Source organism: Chrysemys picta, chromosome 1 (assembly GCF_011386835.1).
Source record: "Chrysemys picta bellii isolate R12L10 chromosome 1, ASM1138683v2, whole genome shotgun sequence".
In the NCBI taxonomy this organism is placed as follows: Eukaryota; Metazoa; Chordata; order Testudines; family Emydidae; genus Chrysemys; species Chrysemys picta.
Genome location: NC_088791.1, coordinates 163,452,276 through 163,464,619, shown reverse-complemented (window position 1 = coordinate 163,464,619; position 12,344 = coordinate 163,452,276). Strand labels below are relative to the sequence as shown.

General features: G+C 51.7%; 1 long non-coding RNA gene across 1 annotated transcript; it reads right to left on the bottom strand.

Moving 5' to 3' along the window:
- Positions 1-232: 232 nt before the first annotated feature.
- Positions 233-1,675, bottom strand: LOC135983883 (uncharacterized). The gene is made up of 3 exons (XR_010601705.1): positions 956-1,675; positions 732-823; positions 233-344 (listed from the first exon to the last, which is right to left on the bottom strand). It is a non-coding gene; the product is annotated as an uncharacterized LOC135983883 (long non-coding RNA).
- Positions 1,676-12,344: the final 10,669 nt, after the last annotated feature.

The following is a 12,344-nucleotide window of genomic DNA, read 5'->3' as shown; positions in this document are numbered from 1 at the left end:
AGCCCATGTCACCGTGGGGCTGAAGGGCTCCTGCTACTCAGACTGCATCAATGGGCACAGAGACTGGACATAATCTGATTCGCTGCAAAGGGACCTAAGAGGAGAAAAATGTAGGGGAGGCAGAGCATCAACGCCACCCTGTGGTGAGTGGCTTACATGACTAGTTTCTGCCTTACTTTTTTGGAAGATGACAGGGCCTCTGTGTCCCCATTGCCATCTCCTTGACCCACACCCTGGGACCTCTGCTTCCTCACTGCACTTACCTAAGGATATTACTTATGTTCACGTACCAAGTCCAGGCCTTCTGATCTGGGTCTGTCTGCCGGCGTGCTGGACAGTGCGCCCTAGGGAATCAACACAACGGCTCTCCTGTCAATGCTTACATTCTCCAGGGCGAACTTTCAGAGTTTCAGCCTCTCAACAAAGAGAGCAGTTTTCAAGACGTCTCACGGGAAATCAAACGCAGTCACAATCTGGGAAATTACCGAGGGACTGATGGCCGAATGCTGCGCTATTTCCACTGTTCCAGAGGGATTTCCTCAGAAGTATCTGGATGATTATGGTTTCAACACAATCCCTGCCTTTTACATAAACCCCAGGCCACCCCACTTACAGGTCAAGAAATGAGGATGCAAGGTGCCCCAGACATACATACGGGGCACTGCCAGTTGTGAGAATATGGGACTGAGCAACGCTCTGCAATCTCAGTTCAACAAGTCAACAAAACTTACCTCAGCAAAGAAGGCAACTGAGGTGAGCGTGTGCTTCTTCCTGCCCCACTTGGGCCTTGGGCCTGAAATCCTTCCCTCTCTCATGTGGGGCTCTGCAACATAAATACCCATGAGTAACAGGGACAGCAAGCTCTACAGAGCAAATCCGTACGGCAGATGGTAGAAAGAATAGCTTATACTATCTATCTATCTGTCTATCTATCATTACATGTTAATTCACTTACAGCATCTAGGCCTCCCCATTGTAGCTGAATGGCTCACAGTCAGAAGCTGGGATGTATCTGTTGAGGGGCTGGATTGTAGGATGAGAGTCCATGCATAGGCTCAGGCCAATGTCTTCCTATGTCACTGTCCAAAGTCTGGCACTAACATTCATATTCAGGCATCTAAACGAGTGGATTGATTTTCAGAGGAGCTGAACAGGCACGGCTTCGGCAGATTCGAGTGAGAAGTTCTTGGTATTCAGCATTTGAGAAAGGTCAGGCCATTTATTTAGGTGCCTGAGTGTGGCATAGCAGCCGCTGCCATGGGTCGTTTACAATGAATACGGAATCAACATCATCTCGGCACGACAACCAAGTTCAGGTACTAATCGAGCTGTATCCTCTCTGTACTGCTGTACGGTTGCGAAACATTGGGACTGCGCCACTCAGAGTGGGCAAAGCTGGAGGCTTTCCACATAAAATGCCAATGTTGTATATTGGGCATAGAGTGGAATGACTTCATTTGTAAAGCAGATGTTTATGGTCGCTGCGGCCTACAGACTACTGGGGCCATTGTCCGCAGATGGCGTCTTATGCTTTTCAGACATGTCGCAAGTATGCCACAAGACCAGGCCTGCACAACATACGGCCCGCGGGCCGCATGCAGCGCGTGGGGGCTCACTGTGCGGCCCGCGGGGGGATTCTAAACCCCACGCACACAAAGTCCCGAGGCTGGCATGGCGGCGCTACCTGGGGCAGCTCCTGGTGGCATGCCTGCCCGCCGACAGGAGCCAGCAATGCGGGACACGGGCATGGAGCCCTCGCGCGCTGCCGCCCCCCCCCCCGCCCCACCCTCGCGCGCTGACGGCCCCCCCCTCGCCCCAAGCGGGACACGGGGATGGAGCCCTCGCGCGCCTCCACACCTCCACCCGCACCCCCCCCCCCCGGCCCCAAGCGGGACACGGAGCCCGCATGCGTTGCTGCCCCTCCTCACTGCCCCAAGCGGGACACGGGCACGGAGCGCTCGCCCCTCCCCAGCGGGACACAGGGGTCAGCCACCGCCCCTGTCCTGAGCGCTTTTTGCCCCCCCCGGGACTCCTGCCCCATCCAACCCCCCGCGTTCCTTGATGCCCACCCCAGGACCCCTGCCCCATCCACCCCCTTCCCTGTCCCCTGACTTTCCTCCACCGCCCCATCCAACTCCTCTCCTGATTCCCCATCCAAACACCCCTTCTCCCTGTCCCGACCACCCTTGGAACCCCTGCCCCTGACTGCCTCCCACCACCCCATCCAACCCTTGCTCCTTCCTGACTGCCCCCCGGGACCCTTGCCCCCATTCAATCCCCCTGTTCCCTGCCATCTGACCGCCCCGACGCCTATCCACCCCTCCATCACCCCCCTGAACTCTCCTGCCCTCTATCCAATACCCCCTCCCTGCTCCCTTACCGCGCTGCCTGGAGGTGGCTGGCGGTGCTACAGCCGCGCCGCTCTGCTGGAGCCGGGCCATGCTGCCACCGCGCAGTGCCTGGAGCACCGCGTCAGTCTGAGCTTGCAGCTCCCCCGCTTCCCGCGAATCAGCTGTTCGTGCAGGAAGCCTGGGAGGGCTGAGAAGCAAGCGGCGGCTTCGCGCTCAGGCCCAGGGAGGCTGAGCGGAGGTGAGCTGGGGCGGGGAGCGGTTCCCCTGGGCGCCCCTTCCCCCGGGTTACCTGCTGTGGCGCGGACGGCTCCCCCCACCCCAGCTCACCTCCGCTCCGTCTCCGCCTCCCTGGGTTTGAGCGCGAAGCCGCCGCTTGCTTCTCTGCCCTCCCAGGCTTCCCGCGCGAACAGCTGATTCACGGGAAGCGGGGGGGGAGAAGCGGGGCGGAGTGTTCAGAGGCGGAGGCGGAGGCGGAGCAGAGGTGAGCTGGGGCCGGGGAGCGGGGCGGAGAGCTGGAGCACCCATTGGGTCGGCTCCTAAGGTGCCACTTTTGGATAATGTGCTCAGGGGGAGCAGCCGCTCCCTCTGCTCCCCCCCAGCTACGGTCCTGGTCACTTCAACTTACCGGTTGTTAAATTTAGAAGCCCTTTTAGAACCGGTCCCGCGCAGGACAACTGGTTCTAAAAGGGCTTCTAAATTTAACAACCGGTTCCCGCGAACCGGCTCCCGCTCACCACTGGAGACTCCCCTTGCCGCTCTCACCCTAGGAGCCAGAGACCTCCCAGCAGGGCTGGTGAGTGTGGCCAGGGAAGGGGGAAGGGTGTGGTGGAGTGAGTGTCTGGGAGGTGTGCGGGGGGTGCTGGGCTGTGAGAGTGTGGAGGGCGCTGGGCAGTGGGGGAGGTTTGTGTGTTTTGGGGTGCTAGGCAGTGGGGTCCTGTTGGGGGGTGCTGGGTAGTGAGGGAGATCTCATAGACTCATAGACTCTAAGGTCAGAAGGGACCATTATGATCATCTAGTCTGACCTCCCGCATGATGTGGGCCACAAAACCTGACCCACCCACTCCTGGAAGAATTCTCTCCCTTGGCTTAGCTGTTGAACTCCCCAAATCATTATTTAAAGACTTCAAGTTGCTGAGAATCCTCCAGCAAGCGACCCCTGCCCCATGCTGCGGAGGAAGGCGAAAAACCTACAGGGCCTCTGCCAATCTACCCTGGAGGAAAATTCCTTCCTGACCCCAAATATAAGAATAAGATATGTAATTACAAATGCATTTTAATTTCTTTATTGGTCGAAATGTCAAAGACTGCTAAACTAACCTTACTGTTTTTCCCTGCGATCTTTTTCATTTGCCCATTCAATATAAACTCTGTCCAAATCTATCAGTCCTCAATCCAGCTGGTAACTCTTAATACACATCAGCACCCCACATAGAACCCCCCACTCACTAGTTTCCCAATACACACAGATTTCTCCTCCCTCCCTCCCTCCCTCCCAGTGCCCTTCCCCACGGCCCCACCACCACAACTAAACAATGCCCTACACAGACCCCCAGTGCCCTGACACACAGAGATCTCTGTCACTGCCCAGCACCCCCCAACAGGACCCCACTGCCTAGCACCCCAAAACACACAAACCTCCCCCACTGCTCAGCGCCCTCCACACCCTCACAGCCCAGCACCCCCCGTTAGAACCCTAACCCTTCCCAGGCTTCCTGCGCGAACAGCTGATTCGCGGGAAGTGGGGGGCTGCAAACTCAGACTGACCCGGTGCTCCAGGCACTGCGCGGTGGCAGCGTGGCCTGGCTCCAGCCGAGCGGCGCGGCTGTAGCGCCACCAGCCACCTCCAGGCAGCGCGGTAAGGGAGCAGGGAGGGGATGTTGGATAGAGGGCAGGAGAGTTCAGGGTGGTGGTGGAGGGGTGGATAGGCGTCGGGGCGGTCAGATGGCAGGGAACAGGGGGATTGAATGGGGGCAAGGGTCCCAGGGGGCAGTCAGGAAGGAGCAGGGGTTGGATGGGGCGGTGGGAGGCAGTCAGGGGTAGGGGTTCCAAGGGTGGTCAGGGGACAGGGAGAAGGGGTGTTTGGATGGGGAATCAGGAGAGGAGTTGGATGGGGCGGTGGAGGGCAGTCAGGGGACAGGGAAGGGGGTGGATGGGGCAGGGGTCCCGGGGGGGGCATCAAGGAACACGGGGGGTTGGATGGGGCAGGAGTCCCGGGGGGGGGGTGGGCCAAAAAGCGCTCAGGATGGGAGCGGTGGCTGAGCCCTGTGTCCCGCTGGCGGGGGGGGTGAGGGCTCCGTGCCCGTGTCCCGCTTAGGGCAGTGGGGAGGGGCAGCAGCGCGCGCGCGGGCTCCGTGTCCCGCTTGGGGCCGGCGGGGGTGGAGGCATGGCGGCGCGCAAGGGCTCCATCCCCATGTCCCGCTTGGGGCATGGGGGGCGTGGAGGCGTGGCGGCGCGCGAAGGCTCCATCCCCGTGTTCCGCTTGGGGCCGGGGGCGGGTGGAGGCGTGGCGGCGCGCAAGGGCTCCATCCCCGTGTCCCGCTTAGGGCGGGGGTGGGTGGAGGCGCAGCGGCGCGTGAGGGCTCCATCCCCGTCTCCTGCTTGCGGCGCGGGGGGTTGTGGAGGCGTGGTGGCACGCAAGGGCTCCATCCCCGTGTCCCGCTTGGGGCGGGGGCAGGTGGAGGCGCGGCGGCGCGTGAGGGCTCCATCCCCGTGTCCCGCTTGGGGCGGGTGTGACGTTATTGATATAATCTGGGACCATATAGATCATTGTTGCAACCGAGGTCCTGTAGTGGCACGCAAATCTTGTATAAAGGGGGTCAAATGGGGTGTCTAAGACAAGATTATGGTTTACTGGTTATGATTATGCTGTCTATATGTGTGTATCACTTTTGTAGTTGAAGTTATGAATATTGGCTCTATACTGTCTGTATTTCAAACTTATGCTATGCTGCTGGGTGACATCCCAGACGAACTGGTGTTAGCTCTGCCTAGCCTGCTTGATGGCCCATTAAGGACCATCAGCTATACAATGGACCCATTGAGAGAAGGCAAATATGCCTTGAGACTCAGCAAAGTATGCAGGAACTTGCCCATGTGACTCCAGACTCCATTTTGCTGTAATTTTCCACAGTAAGAACAAAGAGGTGTTCTTACACCTGGAAAAGACTATATAAGGCTGATGCCTCATCTCCATCTGGTCTTCAATCCTGCTTCATACCTCTGGAGGAACTTTGCTACAAGCTGAAGCTTTGAACAAAGGACTGAGGACCCATCCCAGCGGGGGATGTATTCCAGAGACTTGATTTGAACCTGCAGTTTATTCCATCGCTGCTGCAAGCCTGAACCAAGAACTTTGCCATTACTGTATGTAATTGATTCCATTTAACCAATTCTAACTCTCATCTCTACCTTTTTCCTTTTATGAATAAACCTTTAGATTTTAGATTCTGAAGGATTGGCAACAGCATGATTTGTGGGTAAGATCTGATTTGTATATTGACCTGGGTCTGGGGCTTGGTCCTTTGGGATCAGGAGAACCTTTTTCTTTTACTGGGGTATTGGTTTTCATAACCATTTGTCCCCATAACGAGTGCCACTGGTGGTAATACTGGGAAACTGGAGTGTCTAAGGAGATTGCTTGTGAGACTTGCGGTTAGCCAGTGGGGTGAGACTGAAGTCCTCTTAGTCTGGCTGGTTTGGTTTGCCTTAGAGGTGGAAAAACCCCCAGCCTTGGGCTGTAACTGCCCTATTTGAGCAATTTGTCCTGAGTTGGCACTCTCAGTTGGGTTCCGCCAGAACCGCATTGTCACAGTGGCGTAGTCGTGCTTGGATCCACAGAACCAGGTCAATTAAGCTTTGGGTCAAAACCCCACGTTATCCAAATTTGAATTTTGGGATTGAGAGTTTGGTTGGTTAAAGAACAGTTGCAATGGGTGAGCAAAGAGCATATGAGGGCCTTGACAAAAAAGCCCTGAAAGATTTGTGTTCAGAAAAGGGGATAAGCTTTAGAAAGAAAGCTACAAATCAAGAACTGAGAGATCTGTTAATGGCCAGTGATCAGAAGGCAGGAGATGCCACAGAAGCTGCAGAAGCAATTGAAATGCAAAAGGCAGCAAGTCAACTGCAACTTGAGCATGAACAAAGACTGGCAGAAATTCGATTGCAGGAACTAGAAGCTGAGGCAAAAGTGCAAAGATTTCAGCTCCAAGTCAAAAAAGCAAGGGAAGAAAAGCAGAAATTGTATCCTCTTGAAAGTCCAGTTTATAACAATGTTGGTATGTTGTATAACTCTGAGCAGTTGTCTGGATGTAACCAAATATACCCCAATTCTGTCACCTTTTATGTAAATGCTTTTACTGTGTGTTCAGTAACGGGTGGCTCCATAACTTGTGCCAATGCTCTGTATGGAAGTGGTAATGAAAAATTCACAGAGAATGTGAAAGTCAATGGTAAAAGCTGTGTAGGGCAAATTATGGCTTCTAACATCACTCTTGTTAAAGCAGATCTTGTCAAAGAGGAAGATTATTTACCAAATCAGAGTGTGAATGTTGTAGTCCTCTATGAGTTTACTGTAAGCGTGCCTTTAGCCAGAATCCACCTTGAATGGAATGGTGCTAAGCATGAGGTTATAGCTGGTGTAAGGAAGTTATTGCCTAAGGATCTTTTGATTGTGGAAAATGTTAAAGCTTTGTTCAGTCCAGGTGGTCAGTCACAGGACAGGAATGATCTTAAATCTGTGTCCATTGTGGGCAATGATTTGCCTGGGGAGGGTTGCTCCAAAGGTTTGTCTGAGAAGAGCTATTTGTCTGTAAATGAAGTTTCTGAATGTCGGTCTAGTGTCTCAGAAGTGAATCTGGAGTTAAATCAAGAGCAGCAAAATCTTATTGGGCAGGAAAATGTTTCTCTGGAGCAGACTAAAGAGGATGGTCAGGTGGAAGCCCTAACTGAGGAAGGAAAGGGTGGATTTTTGATGGGTGATGCATTGGTGGCTAGTACAGCTTGTAAAAGTGAACCTGAAAAGGGTAACTGTGATTTGCTGGCAGTGGCTCAGTGTAGTAAGAAGAGCAGTTTATCGGTTGGGAGTGGCAAGGTGCCTGGTAAGGAAGCTGCCCCACTCTCCCAGTCTTTGTCTGTAATCAGCCCTGTGTGCTGGGACAAAGGAGAGGAAGGCAGGAAAAGTTTGGAGGAGCCAAGGCAGCCTTGTGAGCTGATGGCTTTGTCTAGTCAGCAGTTTGGGAAGGCAGGGATAGTGGAAGATGAATGTCCCTATACCTTACCTGTTTCCTGTGTGGAGAATATTGACAGTGAAGGAAATGTGCCTGTGTCTGTCAGGGGTATTGACTTGCCTATGGAGGAAGCTACCTCAGTCTCCAAGCAGTTGTCTGTGAACAGCCCTGTGTGCTGGGACAAGGGAAATGAAATCCCGAGCTATGTGTCTGGTAAAAAAGGTGTCTCCAGCTCTTCTTTGTCTGTGGAGCAGACAGAAGGTGCCTTTCGGCCTGTGATGGTTGAGGTTAGTGCAGTTGTCTCAAAGTTGGTTCTGAATTCAACTAAAGCCCAGGAAGGGAATGGTCCTAAGTCTGTGTCTGCTGGGGAGAATGGCACTGTAACTAAGTTGCATCCATCTAGTGTCTTAGCAAAATCCCAGAGACCAGACAATTCTGGTGCTTGTATTTTGCCTATTGCTAGTGTGTGGTTGGTAAAGGGTGTAGCAACTCTGTCTAATCAGGGTAATACCCTAGCCGGGGCACATGGAGAACATGCAGGTGATTTGGTTGTGTTACCTACTGATGGTGTGGAAACTTGTAGCAAGAAGGAAAGGATTCCTGAACTTGTGTGTGGCAAAGGGAAGGGAAATGTTTCTAACCTTTCATCTAGGAAGTCTATGGGTTTGCCTGAAAGGGGATTGTGTAGAAATCTGCCTGATGGGCCAAAGGTGATCCTGAATGTAAGTAAGACCCAGAAAAAGTCTGTTGTTGCTCAGGAAAGTGTTCCTTTAGAGCAAGCCCTAGGTGAAGAGGGTAAGGGCAGAATTTCTGTGAGGGGTGATTTGCTGCTTAGAAAAGCTCCTGGGGAAAGGAATCCTCATGGTAATCTGTGCAAGCAGTTCCCTGCAAATGAAGGGTGTGAGAGTGATTTAATCAAGGAAGTTTCAGTTCCTAACAGCCAGAAATTTTCTGTTGTGAATGGATCCACTGACTTTCCTTTCGAAAGATCCAGTGTGGGTAGCTTTGAGAAGGTCTCAGATGGAGTAAAAGCTGTTAAGAAAGTTAAGCAACCCTATAACCGAGTGGCTGTGTGTGGCCAGCTTGTCGGGAAGACGATGGTGTTGGAACAGGAATGTCTCCATTCTAATTCTTTAAGTGAGCAGTCTGTGCTTCAGGGTCTCAGGACAGATTTGGTTACTGGTGTTTCAAAGCAGAACAGTTTTATGGCTAAATGCTTGAGGATGCAGGGGAGAGCAAGCAAACTCTCCCCCTCAGACTCTTTGGATTTGTGTGGTATCTCTTTAAGACAGAGTCCAGCCTTGAAAATAATAGCAGTTAAGGATATGAAAACTGGTGGACTGGCTCCTGTCTGTGATAATGCAAATTACTTGTCTAGCTGGGAGGGGAAGGACTTGCTAATAGCTGTTAGCACAGAGAGCCCACCCCATCAGCCAGTGAATTCTGTTAAGCAAGAGAAATCAGGGTTTGATCCTGCAGGACAAGGAGGAAAGAGAAAACTGAATTTTGCAAAGGGAAGCAACAGGTTAACCCTAAAATGCCCAAACTCCAATGGTATTGAGCCAAAGGTGTGGCATGACAACCATGATTGTAGATGGACACTTGCAATGAATTTGTTGTTAATGCTAATGGTGATTTTGTAACTAATGTGTTGCTATTACCAAGAACTGTAAGAATGTACAATGTTCCTAGTCTGTTGGAAAATCCCTTGAACATGTTAAAAGGAATATATGAGAACACATTTTATGTTAAGGCCTTGTTATACTAATGTTTCACAGTTGATGCCTGTAAACAGTATTGGAACTTTTCACAGGAGAAAAGACATTCCAGACGTAATGTGCTGTATGAAAAGGGAAACTGAGGCACACTACCATATTGCTTTCACGGCTAAATGCCAAGATTCCTGTACTATGAACATCATTAATATCTACATTAATGTAATATTAATTGGGTTCCAAACATTTGCCAGAGCTTGTATGGATAAAGTAGCTGTTTTCTTTAGCTCTTGGCAAGATCACATGAGACATACAGGAACCATGCTGCAAGAGCAGATCCAATCCACTATTGTTCTAATTAAGTTTTACCTTGAGTTCGTAAAGAGGTTCAATCATGTTGTTGAACACAATTTTGATAAACCATTTCTGTTATTCTCTGATATGGCTTCTAACCCCAATACTAGCTGCAGTGAGACTAACCCAAGGATGGGGAGCTCTTGGGATGCAGTCAGTGATGTTTGTGTCATCCCTTCCTGCATCAATTTTGCGTTGGGGGTGTGACGTTATTGATATAATCTGGGACCATATAGATCATTGTTGCAACCGAGGTCCTGTAGTGGCATGCAAATCTTGTATAAAGGGGGTCAAATGGGGTGTCTAAGACAAGATTATGGTTTACTGATTATGATTATGCTGTCTATATGTGTGTATCACTTTTGTAGTTGAAGTTATGAATATTGGCTCTATACTGTCTGTATTTCAAACTTATGCTATGCTGCTGGGTGACGAACTGGTGTTAGCTCTGCCTAGCCTGCTTGATGGCCCATTAAGGACCATCAGCTATACAATGGACCCATTGAGAGAAGGCAAATATGCCTTGAGACTCAGCAAAGTATGCAGGAACTTGCCCATGTGACTCCAGACTCCATTTTGCTGTAATTTTCCACAGTAAGAACAAAGAGGTGTTCTTACACCTGGAAAAGACTATATAAGGCTGATGCCTCATCTCCATCTGGTCTTCAATCCTGCTTCATACCTCTGGAGGAACTTTGCTACAAGCTGAAGCTTTGAACAAAGGACTGAGGACCCATCCCAGCGGGGGATGTATTCCAGAGACTTGATTTGAACCTGCAGTTTATTCCATCGCTGCTGCAAGCCTGAACCAAGAACTTTGCCATTACTGTATGTAATTGATTCCATTTAACCAATTCTAACTCTCATCTCTATCTTTTTCCTTTTATGAATAAACCTTTAGATTTTAGATTCTGAAGGATTGGCAACAGCGTGATTTGTGGGTAAGATCTGATTTGTATATTGACCTGGGTCTGGGGCTTGGTCCTTTGGGATCAGGAGAACCTTTTTCTTTTACTGGGGTATTGGTTTTCATAACCATTTGTCCCCATAACGAGTGGCACTGGTGGTAATACTGGGAAACTGGAGTGTCTAAGGAGATTGCTTGTGAGACTTGCGGTTAGCCAGTGGGGTGAGACTGAAGTCCTCTTAGTCTGGCTGGTTTGGTTTGCCTTAGAGGTGGAAAAAAACCCAGCCTTGGGCTGTAACTGCCCTATTTGAGCAATTTGTCCTGAGTTGGCACTCTCAGTTGGGTTCCGCCAGAACCGCATTGTCACAGCGGGGGGGGGGGGAGGGGGTGGAGGCGCGGCGGTGCGCGAGGGCTCCATCCCCATGTCCCGCTTGCGGCGCGGGGGGTGGTGCAGGCGTGGCGGCGCGCGAGGGCTCCATCCCCGTATCCCGCTTAGGGCGGGGGCGGGTGGAGGCGCGGCGGCGCGCGAGGGCTCCATCCCCGTGTCCCGCTTGGGGCGCGGGGGTGGGGGGTGGAGGCGTGGCGGCACGTGAGGGCTCCATCCCCGTGTCCCGCTTGGGGCAGGGGGGCCGGTGGCGCGCGAGGGCGCAAAAATATCCTTGCGCCGGCATCGGGTCGAGAGGGGCACCTGAAAGCCCCGCCACCGCAGCTCTGATTGGGCTGGACTCAGCCGCCCGCATTGCTGGCTCCTGTCGGCGGGCAGGCACGCCACCGCGGGCCGTATGTTGTGCAGGCCTGCTATATGGCATGAACCTGTTAGTCCCTCGTAGATTCGTCCACACTGCATCTACTTCTGCTGTCAAATCTTCTCGTGGCTCCATAGCATGAGAGGGCTAATGCACAGATTCCATCTCTTCCTACAAGGTCACAAAGAATGTAACAGAGATCGAAGGCTAATCAGAAGAAAGGGAAAAGGTCAATAATGCCGTGGCTGACGTAATGAACCAGCTGTCTTGCAACTCATCCTGTTATGGAAGGAAGACAGAGATGTGAGAGAAATGAGATTGCAAGGTGCCCCAGACATATATATGGGGCACTGCCAGTTGTGAGAATATGGGACTGAGCAACGCTTTGCAATCTCAGTTCAAGTCAACAAAACTTACCTTAGCAAAGATGGCAACTGAGGTGAGCATGTGCTTCTTCCTGCCCCACTTGGGCCTTGGGCCTGAAATCCTTCCCTCTCTCATGTGGGGCTCTGCAACATAAATACCCATGAGTAACAGGGACAGCAAGCTCTACAGAGCAAATCCGTACGGCAGATGGTAGAAAGAATAGCTTATACTATCTATCTATCTGTCTATCTATCATTACATGTTAATTCACTTACAGCATCTAGGTCTCCCCATTGTAGCTGAATGGCTCACAGTCAGAAGCTGGGATGTATCTGTTCAGGGGTTGGATTTAGGATGAGAGTCCATGCATAGGCTCAGGCCAATGTCTTCCTATGTCACTGTCCAAAGTCTGTCACTAACATTTATATTCAGGCATCCAAATGATGGATTGATTTTCAGAGGAGCTGAACAGCCACGGCTTCGGCAGATTCGAGTGAGAAGTTCTTGGTATTCAGCATTTGAGAAAGGTCAGGCCATTTATTTAGGTGCCTGAGTGTGGCATAGCAGCCGCTGCCATGGGTCGTTTACAATGAATACGGAATCAACATCATCTCGGCACGACAACCAAGTTCAGGATCTAATCGAGCTGTATCCTCTCTGTACTGCTGTACGGTTGCGAA